The 17,832-nt window shown below is 33.2% G+C and overlaps 1 pseudogene; it reads left to right on the top strand.

The window, feature by feature from the left end:
* Positions 1-7,440: 7,440 nt before the first annotated feature.
* Positions 7,441-8,073, top strand: LOC112505922 (annotated as a pseudogene).
* Positions 8,074-17,832: the final 9,759 nt, after the last annotated feature.

Here is a 17,832-nt window from a genome sequence, read left to right as displayed (position 1 = left end):
CTACCAATGGAGATCAATGTTATTCCTAACACTTTCCATGTTTCTAATTTGTGGAAGTATTTGGATGACTTAAATTTGGTTGTACCGTTACCCAAAATTCAGATTGATGACAAATTAAGTTTTGTGGAAACCCCACAAGCCATATAAGCAATCATACTGATCGTAAGACTAAAGTATTGAGAAATAAAGAGATTAGTCTGGTGAAAGTATAGTGGTAATTCCATAAAGGGCAAGAGGCTACCTGAGAGTTAGAATCTGAAATGAGAACAAAATATCCTCATCTGTTTGATTGAATGAATTTGGGATGGAATTCCTTTGAGGGGAGGATAATATGATAACCGGGTTATTTGATTTGCAAGTTTGGGGTGGATTTTTATACCGTGGCAAAAGTTAAGGGGTGTTTCAAAAGTTAGGTTTAAATATCATATACCTCGATCGCCTCATTTAAAAAGTATATATGCTTTCTTTTTATTTTATTTTCTTTTTTGGTTGTTGTGGGGATAAGAGAGAAAATTAAAAGAGGTGTATGATATTTTGGTTTCCTAGGTTCGAAGCAAGCAGAAGTAGAAAAAGGAAGAAGAAGAATTGACTACGTGATTTTCATCTGATAGATTTGTTGATGTTAAAGTCTCCATCTACTTGTGTTTACAAGGTGAGTTTTACTTTAAAAGCATCAATTGATTTGCTTTAATAGGGAACATTATGATTTCTTACTTGGGGTGTTTTTTGAATGATTATATGTTACTTTTAGCATAACTTTAGGATTTGATATGTTATTATCAACTGATTGGAATAAAGGTGACATAATTAGGAGATGTGTATATTTTGTAATAAAGGTGACATAATCAGGAGAGGTGTATATTTTGTAATAAATGTGACATAATCAAGAGAGGTGTATATTTTGTAATAAGGGTGACATAATCAGGAGTTGGGTAAATTTGTAATAAGGGTGGCATAATCAGGAGCTTGGTATCAGGGCCTTCCCTGGGGGAGGGCGGCAGGGGCGCACGCCCAGGGCCCAAAAATATCAAGGGCCCAAATTTTCCCCTTAAAATATATAATAGTCTAAAAGAATTTAATAAATTAAAGAAACCAAAAAATTGTAGCATATAATAAGAGAGAAATAATTTAGTAGACGGACCCAAAAATATATCAACTAATTACATTAGAGAAGAAAATAAAAAAAATTAATTGGTCATCCATTATATGCTATTGCTTATTGCCTCTCTAATTTTTTTTTATCTCCAACAAGGTCCAATGATATTGGCTATTGCTATTTCTATATGCTTGACTATTTTCGTACTTCAACAATTCAACATTAATATCATGTGCTTGCTATTGCTATATATTTTTGTTAGATAGTTTTATCAATTTCTATTTTTATTGACTATTGCTCTTTGGTTATGTTGTTCTAATTGTTTTTGTTGACTATTGTTATCTATTTTTGTTTCTACATAAAATATTTTACTTTTTTTTTGACAATTAATCTATTGTTATTATGATTTATGACGTGTTTCATGGTTTTGTGATTAATCAATAAATTTTTTCTACTAGATGTATTTAGTAATGTCTTTTATATATGTCATGTTCCGTAAACTTTTAATATTAACATCTTATTTTAGTTGAGCAAAAAAAAAAGAAAAATAGAATTTAAATATTTTCATCAATTGTTTGACTTATGTATCTTTCATTGGGATTCCACCACACCACAAGATTCTATTTAAGTGCTCAAACAGTCATTTGTTGAGCTTGCATATTTAATTCATTATTTATTTTTACTAGATCTCAATGTATCATCTTTTCTTTCATATTCTTATTGATTTTCATTTGTCTACTTGTYKATAWTACCTTGATAATCTTCTTTATTATTAATCTCTCATTGACCTCACGATTATTTCATTAACACGAATTCTCTTTTTGTATCAAAATAACACATATTTCTTGTTATAAAGTAAAAAATTCTTACTTTTTATAAAAAATTATCAACCGTAGTTTATATACTCTTGATTTAAAATTACCTAATAAGAAGTACGTATATTTAAGTACACTTTTATATATCTATAATAAAGATAAATAAGATTTCTTTACTCCGTAAATTATTAGCATTTCTTGTACTCAATTTTATACTAATGAAAAACATCTATTGAATTTTTTTTGTATTTACCGAAGGTCACTACAAGAAAAGTGAGCTTTGACGATGCGCCTTTTAGCGATGACATGTGTCACAAGTTATAGCGACGACATGTTTTAGTTATATATTATTTCTAATGATGAACGGACTTTTAGCGACAACAAAAGTCGTTGCTAAAAGTCTTGTTTTTTGCAGTGGGCCCCCTGTTTTTATGTTCGCCCATGGCCTAAAAAATGTCAGGAACGAGCCTGCTTGGTATATTGGGATAAGAGTGACATGATGATCTTTTGGTCATGGGATATTATTTATCGCATCTTAATAGATTGATTTTTATCGCATGAGTTTAATGCGATGAGTTTGAGATGGATGAAATGGTTGTTTTTATTGCATCCTTGTGATCTGAGGAATAATGTTTATCGCATCTTTGTTGTGTGAGGAGTGGTGTTTATGCATCCTTGTGATGCAACAAGTATGTTTATCGTCTCCTTGAGGTGCGACAAGTTGGAGTTATCGCACGTGTATGATGCGACAAAAAATTTATCGCATCTGAATGGTGCAAAGACATGAGTTATCGCATCTGAATGATGCAAGGAATTATGTTATCGTATATGAATAATGTGACAAGTTGGTGTATTATGTGTTTTGATATGACAAGTTGATTATTATATTTGTTTAATGCTAAAAAGTGGAGTTGTCTCATCCATATGATGGGACAAATGAAGGTTTGATACAATAAATGTTAATTACATGATGTCTTTTCAAGGATTTGTTTTCCAAAAGTGTTTTGATGATTTTCATCTTATAATAGCAACTAAGGGGATTACTCACTAGACCTTATGGTTTAACCCTCGTTTTGTTTTCAAGAATGTACATTACAGGTCAGGCACATGTGGAAGGTAAATGAAAAAGAAATATGTGAAGGGATTTGTTATTGCTTTACATATGTTTTGGAAGCAGAATATGTACATGACTTGTGAATTTGTACTTATGTGAGCAAAAAGTTTGTAACTACTTTTGCATGTAGCAATATGTGTATATCTGGGACCAATATAGTATAGCATTAAAATAGTAATCGTTTGATAACTTATGCATTTAAGCTTGAAAAAAGTTATAAGAAAACTCACCTTGATCACGATATACGATGATACTAACTTTAACTGATACGAGAATTCAAAGCCGAACACTTGAATCTGAATAAGGGAAGCATAGATCGCAATCTAAACATATAGGCTCAACTATAACTCTAAACAACCATTAAGGAAGGCAAAAGATACCCACAAGAACCCCAAACGACATGAGACAAAAACGAAAAACCACACCATAGTGGCTTACGCGTCCTGCCAAACGACTAAGGTCGTGATAGAAGTCGAGCAACTCACTGGATGAATTTGCTTTGACCTACCAAAACCAGCTCAAACAAGAAAACACAAACTCCACAAAGCTACCTTAAATATCCAGCTTTTGAATCCATCAAGACTTATAAAACACCATTTTGAAAATATCACAACCTCCAAAATGACACATTTTTTTTTGAGAAACAGGGCGTGGTGGGCTCATAACCCATATGTCCCAAGATCGAAACCTGGCTCTGATACTAACTGTAACAACCTGCATATTCAAATAACATATACAAATTTATACATAATAAACCATATTGATAATACAAATTGGGTCCCTTTCTTCAAAACTATATAAATGTCTAAAAACTACCACATTTTTTTTGCTAATAAGATTCTCATACAAGAAGGTCCACAAAGCAAGAAGATCAAAAACAAACTTCATAAGAAGTTACCTATACAAAATAAAAAATAAAAAGTCTTTGTAAGAATTAAGTATTTTAAAATATGTGATTTTGGTTATCTCACATTGATGGGAAATCTTTAATTTAAAGAAGGGATGTAGGTATAAAGGGGTGAAATATTCTTTTGAAAATGAAAAGGTTAGTTGGCTAAATGACTACATTCCTTTTGTAAAACAAACCTATTTATATGTGTTGGGTCTAAATTTCAATATTAATTTGTATTCGTCTTGAAAGTTTATTATTGTCTATAATTGTATAGATATTGTGTTTGACTTTGTAAGTCAGTTTGCCTTTGACTAGAAGGGTTAGTTGTTTGACCCTATATATATTTTTGTCTTTAGTGTAATTGGTAGGAGAGCTTCAATTGTAAACATACGTTCATAATAGAGACTTTGACTAATCCTCTCAAGTCTCTTCTCAAATCTATTTTCTAGGGGCAGTATCTAGAAATTTTTTAATAAATGTTTTCGGAAATGGAATTGTTTTTTTTTTTCGGAATCAAATGTTGTTTTTCTGATATTTTTTTTTACCTTGATTGATACACATTTGTTAATTCTTTGAATATCTGAATATGTAAACTCGTACTTACAGATCTTCATTCATTTCTCTCACATTCTGAATAATCTGATTTTGCATCACTCCTTGATTGATTGTGCTTCAAAGTTACATATCTTGATCAATTTTATCTGATCATTGTGCTTTATTTGCAATAATAATTTTGATCAACTGTTTCTGATCATTTGAGCATACAGTAATTTTAGGAGGGACTAAGTGCTTCATAGAAATACCACTATGGAATGTCAGAATCGATAAACCTACCCAAGAGGACAACCATATCTGAGTGAGCTTAAATTCAAAAAGGGTTTGCGTGCAGAGCTTAAAATGAAAAGATAGGGGTAGTTGTTGTGAGCCAAATAAATTGACGAGAGTTATGTCAGGATTAAAAGATTACAAGAATCCTGTTCTAAACTTCAAAATACCGGGCATACCACATAATCTATTAGTTCTCAATTCTTTCAAAACTAATATTGAAAAAGGCAAAGTCCAGGCCAATTCTTGCCACAAACCCACCAGCTACTCATTTATCTCTTAACAGATAAATGTTTTAATAACACTTGGGGCACGCAGCTCACAATCTATCAATTTCTCATTCGGCGAAAGTTGATATTGAAATCAGAAGGATATATGCCCCCCCCTTCAAGTATTTTTTATCACTAATTGAGTCAGATAAATTTGTGTAGTCCACATGGTTTATCTTTTTGAGCCTAACAGAAGCATATGTTGCTTTATCTTTCTACACTACACAGATTTTGCAAATTATATGTTATTTTGCCGAAACATTCATAGATATGCTCTTTATAAGATATCAATGATTGATTGGAAGACCTGGTGAGATGAACCTCATAAAGTCTCATATATGAAGTACATTCGTTGTACTGAGTATATTTGTTATATTCACAGGCCAATATTTTGTAAGATCGAAAACAATTTCATACGTTGAAATTGGTTATTTTCCCATTCCCATAATCTGAAAAAATTATACAAGTGGATTTGAAAAGATCTACTTACAATTTTATGAATTGACGGTTCTCGCTGAAGATTTCATTCATTCTGAAGTATGATGCTAATGATTCTTATTTCATTATAAGAGGGATTATGTTATAATGAATGAAATGATCAATTCTGGATGATATAAGGGGAGTATGATATAAAAATCAAAAGGGAGTAGCATCAAAGGCCGGCAAAAGACTCAAAGGAGTGTGACTGGAGATTATTACTGAAGATTATTCTCGTGCTACAATGTTTGAAGGAAATTGAATGTGAAGATCTCATCTTTACAAAATTTTACTGATAGAGATTTCTTGTCGAAGAGAATGTTTAATTTTGAGGGAGAATGTTTGTTTTTTATCTGAAGAAATTCGTTTTTGGGGGAGAATGTTAGTAATTTGTTTGTCTGAAGATTCTTTGAAGATCATATCTTGAAGATCGTTTCTGAAGAGTGTTGCTGATATTGTTCTTCATTGTCAAAAGAGAAAATCGTTTCTGTTCTACATTCGAGGGGGAGAATGTTAGAAGATTTTCTCAACAAAAGATCGTCTGAAGATCTCAAAGTGAAGATTGTTTTGAAGATTTTCAAGAAGTCATAAAGAGGTTAAAGTGACAAAGTTCAAACGAGATTCAAAGTGCGCAAATTCTTTCAAGCCTGAATACAAAGAGGGAGAATGTTAGGTCTGAATTTCAGTATTAAATTGTATTCGTCTTGAAAGTTTATTATTGTCTATAATTGTATAGATATCATGTTTGACTTTGTAAGTCAGTTTGACTTTGACTAGAAGGGTTAGTTGTTTGACCCTATATATAGTTTCGTCTTTAGTGTAATTGGTAGGAGAGCTTTCATTGTAAATCGTACATTCATATTGAGAGTTATAAGAGCTTTGACCAGATTAACTTTTCCTCTCAAGTCTCCTCTCAAGTGTTCTTGAATGTTTAATAATTCTGCCATTGATTCTTGAAGATTATATGAAGATTGATCGTATTGTGGACTCACAATATGAAAGACATATGATGTGGCATTATGAGAGTTAAGTATTTTAAAATTTTAATGTGTGATGTGATTTTTGTTATCCCATATTAACGATACATCTTTAGTTTGAAGAATAGATGTGGGTATATTATGAAATGATGAAGTTTTCCTTTGAAAATGATAAGGTTAATAGCTACCTATTTATATGAAATATTTGTGTATATAAAACAAATATGAAAGACATAATGACATAGCATTATTAGAGTTAAGTATTTTAAAATTTTGAAGTGTACTGTGATTTTTGTTATCCCACTTTGACAGGAAATCTTTAGTTCGAAAACGGATGTGGATATATGAACGGATGAAGTATTACTTTGGAAATGGAAAAGTTATATCAAGTGGCATTATAAAATTTAATTGTTTAAATATCGTGAATTGTGTTGTGATTTTGTTATCCTACGTTGATGGGAAGATGATAGATTGGAGAATAGTGTAGGTATATGAAAGAAGGAGAGATTTCTTTGAAAACAAAAGAGTTATGTGACTTAATATACTTTTTGGCCAACCCTCCTTTTACAAACAAATAATCAACTAAATTGACATATGAAGTGATGTATGAGATTTAATTTTTTTAAATTAAAATGCGAATATCTGCAATTATGAAAAGATGAAAGAATGAACAATAGATGTGGTATACTAAAAGAGAATGTATTTATTTGAAAATTTAGTTGGTTAAAATGTAACTTATGACCGACCCTCCTCTTGAAAGAAAGAAAGAATATATATATATATATATATATATATACAAATTATTTAATTAATTCAACGTCATTGCATCTATATCCGGACTGAGCATATCCAAGAAAGATTCGAGTGGTTTCCTTGGGGACAATTTCTCTCTTAACTGCGCAGGAATATGAACAAAAGACGTGCATCCAAACACTCGAGCCTATAGTACTACTCAAGTAAGAAGTTTGTGAGGAGATGTTGCAACTTTTTCCCTATCTCTTCATTCTTCCCCCAAAAAAGGAAAGAGATGCCTTGTCATCGCCGCCACCACCACCAAAGAAGGCAGTGGTGGTGGCGGAGGTCCAGGTGACCAGGACTTCTGGTTTTTATGTTTACGAATGTAAAACATGTAATCGTGGGTTTTCTTCATTTCAAGCCCTTGGTGGCCACCGAGCCAACTACAAGAAACCCCCTAAGCCTACTGTCGAAAACAAAATTAGGCCAAACATTATGAAACAATATGTGGATGTTCATCATACGATACTATCTCTTCATATTGGATCGAACCCACAGAGTCATTGTCACCCTAGTGGCTCGATCAAACCGACTAAGATTTCATGAATATTCGATATGTGGTGTTGAATTTGCTTCTGGTCAGTCACTTGGTGGTCATATGAGGCAACATAAGTCCATGCCCATGGCTACAACCACTTGTAGCAATTCCAGTGGGTGTCATCAAGAATCCAAGAAACTAAAGACCCTACTACCGTATACCTAAATCTTCCGGCTCAGGTGGAAGATGATCATGGGGAAACAAAATTCCCCGTCCGATCCAAAGATCAAATGATTGTGTTCTCGAATTCTTATCTAGTTCATTGGTATTTTTAGACTCAAACATCTTATATATTATTTAAAAAAATTAATTCAATTTGATTTGTAGATAATTTGTTAACATGTAAAAACTGATTCTTTAGATAGTTTGTTCATATAACTCATGATCGGCATGGTTGATTCTTTGAACATATGGTTAATATTTTCAGTTATTTTTTACTTTTGTCTTTGCGATGTTTGATTTGATGTATCATAAAAAAATAATAATTAGATATTCTAAATGTCTTTAATATATAAAAGAGCAAAATATATCAAAATGCAACAAAGTTTGGTTTACTTCTTAGATTTTTTTTTCTCAATGATAATTATAACAAAATTTCAAAATTCTCTAATTTGTATCTATTTTTACTGATAACCTTTACATTTTGTAACATTTGCTTATGTGGATATTCAACTTCAAAAGATTCACTAAATGTATATATATGAAAAAGTTACAACGAAATGGTCTTATAAACCTAACATCGACATCATTAAATGCTACTATACAAGATCAAAGAATTACGGATTAAAATAGAAAAACTTTATTACAATATAAATAAAACTAACTACACTTTCATACCCACAATTAGATATTGTAAGGAACCCTAACCTCATAAGGTTCAAACCGCACTCAAAGGTAGGGCATTTCCCATTCTCAGATTTTGCGCGTGCGATACATGTTCCTTCTATTTCTCCAAGAGCAAGAATTTTCAAGAACATTTGGAACATTTTGTTTCTGTTGAGAACGGTTCTAGATCTGGTCCAAGACGAACTACTGTAGGGGTAAATATGAAAATAAGAGCTTCTGTTCGTAAAATTTGTGAAAAATGTCGACTAATCCGTCGTCGGGGATGAATTATAGTAATTTGTTCCCGTGACCTCAAGGTTATGAGCCTTGCGAGCTACCAAACTGCTCTACCCCGTGCCGAAGAGAAGAAAAAAGGAGCAATAACACCCTCTTGATACTCTTTGTTACACAGAATAAGAACTAAGATAAATTTCGTTACATTTTAATACTCTTTGTTCTTCAAAACAATATATAATAAGGGGTTGTTTGGCATTGCTGAATGATTTAGTGCAGAATGATTAAGCGGTCAGAATGATTAAAAGGCTCTCATGATATAGTGCAAAATAAAAATATAATTGTTTGGTAATTGCTTACAATAAAATTAGGGTGGTGAATGGTCAAAGGAGACTCATGATACAAAATCATTCAGAGGGTTTTAGAACATTAAAAGATAATTTTTTTTGCCAAACAAGATTCACCTCTTAACGATTCAGAGACTGCCTCTTAATGAAATTATTAAAAGGTAAACAAACAACCCCAAACTTATATAACATAGAATTAGTTTTATTAATATTTTAAAATAAAACATCGATTAATCTTATTCAGTCTCATCTATCTTTTTCTTCCATACATGTTATTCTTGGTGGCAATTGCTTCACATAAAAGTTGGTACCTTTTGTTTCTTTTTCCTTGTGGGTCATTGATTCGTGTGAACAACATGTTATTCATATAAATTGTGCCCATGACTACTATTTATCACATATATCCGTTCGAACTCGAATTTAATGTTCCATGTATTTAAACTGAACGAGTTTCTACTTTTTATAAGATGGGCATGACTAAATAGGCTCAAAAGTCGATCAGACGTCATATTTCCTTAATTTACGAAGATACTAATCATGACCCAACACAAGAGGTTGCGAGAACTATTCACAAAATGAATCAAGAAGGAGAAACGTGCAAATACGAAAGAGTACTAGCTTTTGTGCTAACTGATCATGTGAAACGGAAGTGTGATCATCAATGTATTGAGTATTTTCTCGTGAAAACATATATATTTTTAATATGAAAACATTGGTTATAAATGTCACACGACATTCGTATATATATTACGCTAATTAATAGCATCATAAAAGCAATAAACACTGATAAACGAATATATATAACCATTGACTGATCCTCCTTTTACAAAAAAAATACACACACAAAATAATTATTTAATTAAATATAAAAAAAATGATATAATGTTGACGAATATTATTAATAAAAACATACTTTATATAAAAGTAAGAATGTTGAATGGAAAAACTTGATTGTATTATTATAAGTGGGTATATATATATATATATATATATATATATATATATCTTGAAATAATCATAACTTCCAAAACTAAATGGTAACTTACAATCAGGTGATTATGCAAGAATATCCAATTACTGTAAGGATTGATTGTGAGTATCTCTATCATACCTCCGCAAAATGGACGATGGAATAGTGAGACCAATCTTGGACATGAGTTCTTTGAACCATGTTCTTACAAATAGCTTACTAAGAGCATCAACTAGTTGGTCCTTGCATGCAACTTTCAACTTTGGACATTCTCATGAACAAAATGATAATCAAGAGCCAAACGCATTATTTATGAGTGAAACTTAGGATTGAAGACAACATACGTAGCTCCCATATTATCACAGTATATTACTGGTGCTGAGATGGGTAGATGGCTTAGCTTGAAGTAAGTTTGGGAACCATGTAATACCCCAATATCACATTTGCATATAACCACATATTTCATATATCATGAAATATAAATTTATACATTTGGTCCCAATATATATACAAAAGCTACATTACAAAGGTAGCTACCAATTTTTTTTTTCCACAAAATCTCAGTATAAAACTTGTATAAGTAACAAGTATTCAAGTACAAAAGATATCATATCATCCCAAAAAAGCAATCATATATTCTTCATACTTTTCATTTCCCCTTATCATCAGATTGTGTCCGACTTGTAATGCACATTTAATTAATATAAATTATTGATTTTACATTTTTTGTTATTTATTTATTTATATTATATTTTAATTAATATGAATTACTAATAAATGCATATTTTCTTTTATAGTATTTATATAGTATTTTATCATATTATTTCAATTAATATATATATATATATATATATATTAATAATAAATAAAATATTTTATATACACGTTAAGTTATATATATATATATTTTTACTTTCATTTTGAAAATAGATAAATTCTTATTAATATAAACATTACAATTTTTTCTATTAATTATATAAAAGTAAAACAAAAACATTAAGATTGAGATATAATGAAACAACCCATCATGTACAAAAGTACTAACGAAAAAAAATTCATGCTATAACATACATTAGGTTCCAATATTTACATACATTTCTGAACTATTCACATAAAATAACAAAAGTCTGAATTCCACATTTCATCATAACAAAAAATTTCTTCCATGAGTTTATCATATCTTCCCTTTACATTTATCCTTTGACGTTGGATGACCTACAAAATAAAGTATTACAATAACTGAGGGTTAGACCATAAGGTCTAGTAAGTGAATTTCCATCCTGTAAGTAAAATCCGTCATAACACTTTAACACATTTTAGACCTGATTTTTTAAGTAATAAAATTATCAAACATCTATCGCGATTACACCACCATTTCATCCATCGGGATTACACCGTCATTTCATGATTAAAGTTCAAAACATCCTTTTCGAACAATACTGTGAGCGATGAAGGGACCTTATCGGACAATACTGTGAGTGATGAGGTTCAATCTGGACAACACTGTGAGCGATGAGGTTCAATCTGGACAACACTGTGAGCGATGAGGTTCAATCCGGACAACATTGTGAGCGATGAAGGGACCTTATGGACATTACTTTGAGCGATAAGGGTTCAATCCGGACAAAGCATTGAGCAGTGAAAGGCCTTGCCTGGTGAAGCTTTGAGTAATGGAGGGTCTTACCAGATGATGCTTTGCACGGTAAAGGGTCTTGTCGGATGATGCTTTGGGCGATAAAGGGTCTCACCGAATGATGCTTTGTACGATAAGGGGTTTTACTGGATGATGCTTTGTACGATAAAGGTTCTCACCAAATGATGCTTTGTGCGATGAAGGGTTTTTCTAGATGATGCTTTGTACGATAAAGGTTCTCACAGGATGATGATTAGTACGATGATAAAATATAACAGAATTGGCGTAACATAATTTTGATACAAATATATAATCAACTAACATCATACCACAAAGTATACTTCAAAAAATGTAATACTCATATTTACTAAGAATTGTAAAATCTCACCTTTTCCTAAGACCTTAATGACTGCTCTGCTTCTTTCCTTTTGATGAGTTGCCAAAGATATTCTCCCAAAACCAGAAAACCTTTTTTAGTACTCTTCTAATTACTATATATAGTAAACAAGAAAGTAAAAAGAAGAAGGAGGGGGGGTTTTGAGGCGGTGCATGGACATGCACCCATCCCCCTTTACATGAAAACAACAAATCTCAACACCTTATTGGACCAATATTGATTTACTACAAGGAGGTGACCAAATGATTCACCATTGGTCCCCCATCTTCCATGAAATACCAAAATTTTCCCTTGAACTTTCCATTGCTATTTATTTTCGAAAGCCGACCAACTATAGTTTAATACCGAACATTACAATATCCTGTCCTTAGAAGAATTTCGTCTCGAGATTTTATTAAGTAAACAAACGAAAATATTTTACTCGCATCTCAGACTCGGGTTCCCAAGTGGCTTCCAGCCCCTTATGATAACGCTACTGAACTTTTACTAACTCGATCTCTTTATTTCTTAGTGTTTTTACTTTGAAATATGTAATGGCTTCAAGGGTGTCTTCAAAACAAAACTTTTCATCAATTTTGATTTCGGGTAGTGGCATAGCTAGATCTGGATTTGCTAGACACTTTCTTAGGGTTGATACATGAAAAATGTTATGAATACCACTTAATTCCCTAGGAAGCTCTAGTTTGTATGCCACTTCTCCAACTTGTTCAAAGATAGGAAACGGTCCAACATACATGGGGCTTAACTTAACCTTATTTCCAAAACGAACAACCCCTTTCTAGGGTCATACTTTCAACATCACTTTATCACCAACTTGAAACTCAATCAGCTTACGACGTTTATCAGCGTAACTTTTCCGCCGATCCTGGGCTACTTTCATTAGTTCACGAATTTGATTAATCTTATCCTCCGTTTGCTGGATTATATCAGGTCCAGTCAACTGTTTCTTGCCCACTTCGTTCCAACATAATGGTGTAGGACATTTTTGCCCATACAACACTTCGAAAGGGGTTGCCTAGATACTTGAATGATAACTGTTATTGTAGGCAAACTCAATCAAAGGCAAATGACTATCCCACGATCCTCCAAAGTCAATAACACATGCCCTAAGCATGTCTTCGAGCATCTGGATCGTTCGTTCACTTTACACATCGGTTTGTGGATGATAAGCCGTGCTCAACCTTATTTGTGAACCCATTTATGGATAATGGCACACCATGGCGTGTTACCACTTCATCAATATACAATTTTGCTAACCGGTCCATAGGATACGATTATTTCATCGGCAAGAAATGAGCAGACTTAAATAATCGATTGACAACAACCCATATAGCATCAAAACCCTTCGGTGTTCTAGGTAATTTGGTTATGAAATCCATAGTAATGTGATCCCATTTGTAAATCGGAATTTCTAACGACTGCAACTTACCGTAAGGTCGTTGATGCTCTATCTTCACTTGCATGCAGGTCATACACTGATCAACATGACATGTTATATCCTTCTTCATGCCCAGCCACCAATAGTATTGTTTCATATCTCGATACATTTTATTCGTACCCGATGGATAGAAAAACGAGATTTATGAGCTTCACTGAAAACTCTTTTTCTGAGATTACCATAACATGGTACCCAGACTAGGTTCTGAAAACATTACAATTCTTGATTATCTTTTACTAACTCATATAACACCCCACCAAGTCGTTCTTGCTTGATCTTGTCTTTTCTTACAGCTTCGCTTTGGAATCCTTGCAATTCTTCGTGAATACTCGGCAATAACTCAACTCTTAATGCTATAGCTGAAATTGTACCGCTCTTTTCTTTACAACTTAACACATCAGCCACCACATTATTCTTGCCTGGATGATACAAGATCTCACAATTATAATCATTAACCAACTCCAACTATCGTCTTTGGCGCATAGTTAATTATTTTTTATGAAACAAATGCTGTAAACTTTTATGATCAATAAAAAATTGGCATTTAGTCCCATACAAGTAATGCCTCCAGATTTTTAAAACAAAAACTACCGATGCAAGCTCCATATCATGGGTAGGATATTGTTTTTCATGATCCTTTAACTGCCTTGAGGCGTAAGCAATAACCTTTTTGCGTTGCATTAATAAGCAACCCAAACCCAGTTTCGAGGCATCACTATAGACCACAAAATATTCCGTACCATCTGGTAAGGATAGAATTAGCGCGTTACACAATTTATCTGTTAACATCTGAAAAGCTTCAGCTTGTACCTCCTTCCATTCAAAATTCACATTCTTTTTCGTCAGTCTGGTTAACGGTGTTACAATATGAGATAAATGTTGTATAAACTTTCGATAATAAACCGTCAAACAAAGAAAACTCTTGATTTATGTAGGTGTTTTTGGTGCTTTCCACTTCTCGATGGCTTCAATTTGAGGGGATCCACTTTAATACCCCCCCTCTAGAAATGACATAACCCAGAAATTGAACTTTGCGTAACCAGAACTCACATTTTGACATTTTTGCATACAACTTTTCTTGTTTCAAAAATTCTAGAATCAGTTGCAGATGATTAGCATGCTCTTCCTTAGATCGAGAGTATATCAATATGTCATCAATAAAAACAATAACAAATTTATCGAGTACATACAACATACCATATTCATCATGTCCATAAATGCCGCTGGTGCGTTTGTAAGTCCAAATGGCATTACAAGAAACTTGTAGTGCCCACAACGCGTCTATTTTCGACACATCTTCTTCTCGAATTTTTAGTTGATGATAACCGAATCGTAGATAAATCTTTGAGAAGTAAGTAGCCCCAATCAATTTATCAAATAAATCATCAATTCTTGGGAGTGGATACTTGTTCTTGATTGTCAACTTATTTTACTCATGGTAATCGATACACATTCTCATTGATCCGTCTTTCTTCTTTACAAACAATATCGGTGCACCCCAAGAAGATGTACTTGGTCGGATAAAACCTTTATCCAACAATTCTTTCAATTCCTTGAAATCAGATGGAGCTAATCTATATGGTGTATGAGCAATTGTCACAGCTCCTAGGAACAACTCAATATGAAATTCTATCGATCGATCAGAAGGTAAACTTGATAAATCTTCTGGGAACACTTTTGGAAATTCACTTAGAATAGGAATATCCTCCATCTTATTCTTCTCTTTCTTTATATTGATCACATAAGCGAGAAAACTGACACACCCTTTCTGTACATACCTCCGAGCTTTTAGAACGGATATAAGGTTGGAATAACGATCTCGTCTATCACCATAGATTACCGGTCCCTTCCTAGGTAAATCTATATGAATCATTTTCTTATTACACATTATATTGACTTGGTTTTTACCCAACCAATCCATACCCATAATTATATCAAATTCCCTTAACAACATTGGAAATAATTGGATGGGTACCTCACACCCCTTTACTGATATTGAATAATCGTCAAAAACTTCCTTAACCGATACTTTGCTATCATTTGTTGTTTCTACTATCACAACATCATCTAACATTTTAGACTTTAAACACACATATCCAACAAATGATGGTGACACAAAAGAACGATTTGTACCAGAACCAAATAAGACTTTGACACATACTAAATTAACAAAGAATGTACCTGTCACCACCTTGGGATTTTCTTCAGCTTCACCTCTCATCATTTGAAAGACTCTTCCCCTAGCCACTGCCTCTCCACGCCTTACTCCTCCATGACCGCCAGGAACATTGCAATTAAACAATAGCCCCCCAATTGGGTAGATAGTCCCCAGCATAACCAGATCCTCGGCCCCTAGCATAACCAGATCCCCGATCCCCAGAATAACCAAATCCCGTCTTTTTGCTTGCGGACACTCAACATTAATATGTTGGGAGGAATTACATGTAAAACATCTTTGTACCATTTGACAATCTTTATCTATATGACCTGATTCTTGATATTTATAACATGTTTGTGTTTCATTGTTGCATTCTCCTTGATGTATTTTATGACAGGGAACACATGTTCTTTCAGTAAACCTTGACATTGGACGATTTTGGTTTCCAAAAGGTCAAGGTCTACGGAATTCAGTTGCTATTGCCTCCTCTTTTCTTTTCTCCCCAACCTTTTCTAGCGGTTGATGATCGATATCCTGTTCCAGAATTTTTTTAGCAGCAACTGCCACTTGAAATGTAATCGGGTTCCTAGAAATTACATAATTTTTGAGATTAGACTCCAGACCCCAAATATATTTTCTCACTTTGCTGCTTTCAGTAGCAACACAGGCCTCGCCGAATCGAAATTGTTCCATAAATACTTCAGTGTACTGACGAACCGTCATGTTGTCTTGCTCTAATCGAAGAAAATCGTCCTCTAGCTTTCGAACCACAGTTTTAGGAAAATACTGAACTTTAAATATTACTACAAATTCTTTCCATGACATTGTTTCTAAAATGTTCGGATCTGAACTCATCATGATTTCCCACCAATACAGTGGACCGCAATCTTGATACAACAAACATTGCTTTATCTTCTTTCGCACTTTTACTAGTCTTCAAACTTAATTCAATCTTTTTAAGCCAATAATGGCCTTAATAGGATCGTGATCTCCAAAAAATTTAGGAGGCTTACATGTAAGAAACATATTAATATCATCTCCCTTCGGTATTGAGGATGAAGTAGGTGGTGCAGTTGTAGTTGTCACCAGTGTATTTGCCCCAATTTCTTCGTGAAGATTTGGGTTCATCATTCCTTCTGGATTATACTGAGTGGAATGCCCTAGCAGATTTACCATATTATCTTGAAATTTTCCCAGCTCAGTTGCTAACGTTTCCTAAGTAACAAACCTAGGGTTATGAGCACGACCTCTGCCCCTTGTTCTACCCCTTCCACGACCTGAAGTTGAACTTTCTTGTATTCATATTTCTCTTACTGTTTGAATTTTTTGTTGAATACCTCTCCCTCTTCTGCGGCCCCGACCTCGACTCCTTGTTGCTACTGTTGTCGCAATTTCTGGATTTATTTCATTGTTCAAGATTCCTCGTCCTCGGCCTCTTCCGTAGCCCGTAGAAGTTCTCCCAAGAATATTTTCTAATCCAGGATTCATAGGCATATTCCTCTCTGAGCGTATAGGATTATCTGCCATCGTACCTTATACTTGTAGTTCCTTAACTGCCACAATAAACATATATACAATTAATCACATACTTGAGTACAATAATATGCTCATGTTCAATCAGGCACCTGAAACTCAAGATTACATTTATCGCATGTAATCTAAATCTACCATATTTGTCGTCATGTTAGGCCCAATTATAACACATTCCCATATTCAAAATCCCAGTGGAACCTATTATCACATACTTAACGCTTCTAGTTTAAGTCTATGTATCATGTAATATATCTAAATCTCTTAAACTAAGACTCTGATACCAAATGGAACAACCCACCATGTACAAACTTACTAACGAACAAAATTCATGCTATACATTAGTGTTGGTCCCAAAAGGGTCTACAAGAATACTAAACAGTTTGTAGAAGGGGGGGGGGGGATGAATACAAACACAATTTTCAAATTTGAAATATATATTGATAAAGAAGATCAATACAGATTTTACAAGATTGTTTGCGGAAAGATAAGTTGAGAGAAA

This window comes from Cynara cardunculus (genome assembly GCF_001531365.2).
Source record: "Cynara cardunculus var. scolymus isolate 2C chromosome LG 2, CcrdV1, whole genome shotgun sequence".
NCBI lineage: Eukaryota > Viridiplantae > Streptophyta > Magnoliopsida > Asterales > Asteraceae > Cynara > Cynara cardunculus.
This window is presented reverse-complemented; position numbering and strand designations above follow the sequence as displayed.